The sequence below is a fragment of the Loxodonta africana genome, chromosome 2 (assembly GCF_030014295.1).
Source record: "Loxodonta africana isolate mLoxAfr1 chromosome 2, mLoxAfr1.hap2, whole genome shotgun sequence".
In the NCBI taxonomy this organism is placed as follows: domain Eukaryota; kingdom Metazoa; phylum Chordata; class Mammalia; order Proboscidea; family Elephantidae; genus Loxodonta; species Loxodonta africana.
Window position 1 is genome coordinate 166,908,260 of NC_087343.1, and position 4,964 is coordinate 166,913,223.

Here is a 4,964-nt window from a genome sequence, read left to right on the forward strand (position 1 = left end):
CTAGTCTTATAAATAAACTGTATCCTACAGATGTTCATAGTAACCTGAAGTGTTATCTTTGTCTAACAGAGGTTAATGTGAGAGTGGGACAAGGTATACATGGTAGGTTCTTGGAGACGAGAGAAGAGCTTGGTATTGGGATTAAGAGATAGTCTTGGGAGTTGGATGGTATATGTTCGAGTGTTTGGCCTCTTACTAACCATGAGACCTTGGGCAAGTTAATTAACTCTTTTCATCCTTAGTTTCCTAATATGTTAAATGGAGATAATAAAAGTGCCTAACTTATAGGGTTATTGTGAAGATTATGGGAGATAATTAATATAAACAGTTTAGCGCAATGCATGTAGACTTATTATTAAAGTGCTGAGTAAAGGCAGCACCATTAATTGGCAAGAGAAGACCTGCAAACAATAAAATAATTAAATCACAAAGCAGGGACAGTATTTTGATGACTGCAGAAGCCCCCTCCCCAGTGCCTACCTTAATGCCTGGCGTATGGTTTCAGTCCTAGGTCTACAGCTATGGGTGGCATCCACTGAGTGTTTCCCATGTGCCAGGCATGTGCTCAGGGCTTAGCATGCATGATATCAGCCCCTGAGGAGAGGTTATTCAGGCTCTCTTAGAGATGTTATAGGTGATGAAGCTGAGGCTTGGGGAGATTAAGGGATTCATGTAAGGTCACAAGCTATGGAGCAATAGAGTCAGGGTTTGAAACCAGTTATATCTCACTCTCAAGCCTGTGCTCACTTGCTTATTCGACTAGTGATTTGGTAACTCTGGCAATATTCTTCGAGTGTCTACTCTGTGGGCCTTACTGCATCAAGTACTAGGAATGCAGTGGGGGAAACACTGTCCACGGGAATTCATTGTTGGGGAAAATGGACTGTTATGACATAGAGGGGGGATGAGTGCAATGAGGGGGCAGCATGAGGGCCATGGACACACTCCAAGAGACTTGTTGCCTTTTTAGTGTTCTTAAGAGGAGGAAATGGCCACTGTTGGCCTGGATGTCCAGGAAAGCTTCCCGGAGGAGGTGGATTGTAGAGAGTAGGGCATTCTGCAGCGTAAGCTTAACAGGGACAAAGATGTGGAGGCAACGGGTGGGGCAGAACTCTTTTGGGAACTGAACTTTGGGCCTCAGCTATAGAAGAGAGCAGTGGGGAATAAGCCTGGAGAGAAAAGTAAAGACCAGACTGTGGAAAGTGCTGAAGAGCAGTTTAAAGACCTTGAACATAAGGTAGGCAAAGTAGAGTTAGAAATTCACAGGCTTTGGCTAGCATACTCAGAAAGTGTTTGCTGTAATGTGGGAAAGCCACGATGGGCTTTTATAGCTTTTTTGTTTTTTATGAGACAATCTTGCATGCCAGAGGAGGAAGCCGAGAGTTTCAGGTGTGTGGACGAGGTCAAGAGAGGCCTTTTTTAGGCAGTAGGAGTTTTGGGGTCCTCTCAAATCATGTGCTGGAACTCAAGCTGTCTTGTCTTCTCTCCCAGGAGGTTGTGAGAATCGGATGAAGCAACGTGAGCCTTTTGTCAGCTTTAAAACCCTGAGCACATTTGGGGGTGACAGTCACTAGGAGATACAAAGATAGGCCTTATTTCTCTGCTGGTTCTGCCAGGGGCCAGCCCTGCTGCTCCCAGGGTGAGGCTCTGCTGCGCATTTTCTGCAGCTGCATTGCAGCCACATTGCCTTACACTGTTACTCCACCAAGCAAGAGCGAGGTTATCGAGTTATCGAACACTCTGGGAGCACTGCAGGTGGGAGGCAGCTCCCGCAAACTGCATTTGCTTCTCTGTGATTACATTGCAGTCTATGAAAGAACTGTTCCCATATTTATGTACGGATTTCCAAATGTGAAGGTGAGAGAGAGTAGTTGAAAAATTAACATCGAGGCTGTTGCGTGCCCACTCCCAGTTCTGTGTGGTGTAATATTAGTCTGTGGTCCTGGAGAACTGGCCTTGAATTCGCACTGTATATGGGGCCAAAGCAGAGCTGTGGGTTCCAGTGTTGAGAGCTGTTGATTTGAAGTTAAAGCTTCTTCTTATACAGTCGCTCATATGAGGCCACCCAAATGAATTTACCTGTCATAGCTCCTCCACTTTTTGCTGGAATTAGAATCACTCAGTGTGGTCAGTGGAAACCCTGGTGGTGTAGAGGTTAAGAACTATGGCTGCTAACCAAAAGGTCGGCAGTTTGAATCCACCAGGCGCTCCTTGGCAACCCTATGGAGTGGTTCTTCTCTGTCAGTTAGGGGTTGCTATGCGTTGGAATTGACTTGATGGCAATGGGTTTGGTTTGTTTTTAGTGCGGTCAATACTAATTTTTCATGACCTGGGAGAGGGTATATTCAGGTACGTTAAGTAAACAGGAAGACAATCATCAAGACTTATATGATGCAGCTTGGTAGATTGAAATGTCTTGAACCCTGAATGCACAGAGGTAAATGTGAAATGGGTCCTCAGTGGTACAAAGGTCAAGAACCACCAGTCCTAATTATTCTCTCTGTCCCCAGGACCTTCTCTAGACACCCAAGTCCAATTCTTCTTATCTTGTTCTCATAAACCAGTTGCCGTGGAGCTGACTCCTACTCATAGTGGCATATATGTCAGAGTAGAACTATGCTTCATAGGGTTTTCAAGGGCTGTCATGGATTGACTTACGTCCCCCCAAAAAATGTGTGTATTAACTTGGCTAGGCCATGATTCCCAGTATTCTGTGGTTGTCTTCCATTTTGTGATTGTAATTTTGTTAAAGAAATTAGGGTGGGATTATAACACCACCCTTACCCAAACACCTCCCTGATCCAAGGTAAAGGGAATTTCCCTGGAGTGTAGCCTGCACCACCTTTTCTCTCTCAAGAGATAAAAGGAAAGAGAAACAAGCAGAGAGTTGGGGATCTCATACCACCAAGAAAGCAACACCAGGAGCAGAGTGCGTCCTTTGGACATGGGGTCCCTGCGCCTGAGAAGCTCCCTGACCAGGGGAAGATTGAAGACAAGGACCTTTCTCCAGAGCCAACGGAGAGAGAAAGCCTTCCCCTAGAGCCGACTCCCTGAATTTAAACTTGTAGCCTACTAGACTGTGAGAAAATAAATTTCTCTTTGTTAAAGCCATCCACTTGTGGTATTTCTGTTACGGCAACACTAGTCGACTAAGACAAGGGGTATGACCTTTCATAAGTAGATCACCAGGCCTTTCTTTTGAGATGCCTCTAGGTAGACTCAAACCACCAACATTTCTGTTAGCAGCTGAACATGTTAACCCTTTGCACCACCAATGGGTTGTTCTTATTCACGTAGTAGACCTTAAAGATATAGCTTTGAGCATCCATTGATGTGGGGAACTTTCAAGAAAACAAGAAGGCTTAGATCTAAAGCCAGTGACAAGCAGTTCCCAGAGTATGAGCTGCACGGGACTGGTGGCCTAGAAGATGGTTTCACGTAGACAACGAAGTGGTATTAAACAGAATGGAATTGCACAGTGAGAACGTTATTCTCTCGTCAGTATTTTGGAGTACACAGAGGAGAAGGTCTCGTTTTAGGTGCTGCTGTGACTTTAACATCTTTTTGCCACTTGTCAGTTCCTTTTTTCCAATGAAAGCAGAGCAGGACTGAGGCTTAGATTCTTTGGCAGGTGATGGTGGTAGGAAGCTAGAATTTCTTTACACCGTTTGGATTATATTGTTTTTATTTATGTTTATCTTCTATTTTTGGCAAGTAATATGAGTTTTTCATTTGCAAAAGTGTTAAAATTTAAAGAGAAAGTTAAGTGAAAAAGTGAGTCAGTGGGGAAAAAAGGATTAAATAAAAGAACAGGCTTCCTGCAGATATGGTGGGTGTTGTAGAAGTTGTACTGTGGTGATTGTAATTTGGTTGAAACCAATTCTCTAGAAGTAGAATTGGTTATGCCTCCCTTTCTTGCAAGTCTGTGAGGGCAGGGACTATGCCTCATTCATGTAGGAGGTTTTTGAGAACAGTGGTAGGCAAACTACTACTCACAGGCCAAACCTGGCTTACTGCCTGTTTTTGTATCACTCATGAACTAAGATTGGTGTTTATATTTTTCAATGATATGGGGAAGAAAAAGAATAATAGTATTTCATGACACATGAAAAATATATGAAATTCAGTTTTTGGTGTTCATAAATAAAGCTTTATTGGAACATGGACATGGCCATTTGTTTACATATTATCTAAGGCTGCTTTATGCCACAGTGTCATAATTAAGTAGTTAATTAAGTAGTTGCGGCATAGATCCTAAGGCCTACAAAGCCTTAAATATTTATTATCTGGCCCATTGCAGAAAAAGTTCACTGACCCCTGTTCTAGCAGGTCATGGGCTTGGAGTCATGAGGCCTGAGGTTGATCCCTGACACTCCAGCTTAGTCACAGGGTGACCTTAGGCAAACCAAGTCTTCTCTCTGAATCTCAGTTTTCCATCTATAAAATGGAACCAATAATATTAGCTACCTTGTAGGGCTGTTATGAGATTGTAATGCCTGTAAATCCTTGTCATAAATATGAAAACTTTACAAAAATGGGATATTTTTGTTTCCTTCAATAGTTGTAACTTTTGTTTTTTGATAGACATCATGTACTTATAAAATACCAGCTTCCCTAATGGAATTCATAGGTCTCTTCTATTTTTGAACTAAGGAGTGATTTTTCTCTCCTTTTTTTTTTTTCTGCTTCTAACATTCATTATTTCACTATTTTGCTTCATTATTTTCCCTGACTAGTAATTAAGAACTTCCCGCATTTTTTTCTTTTGAACTTTCTCATCTTGATGACTGTAACTAACTCTGCTCCAACCGCAGGAGTTTTCCTCAAGACCAAATTGTACTTAAGGAAATACTAACAGATCAGAATCCAGAGAAGGATTTCAATTCAATGGTGTCCTCCATCTGCTGTGTGATGATTCAGGACAACCTCAGAACATTCTTTCTCTCTATCTAATGGTCCTTAGA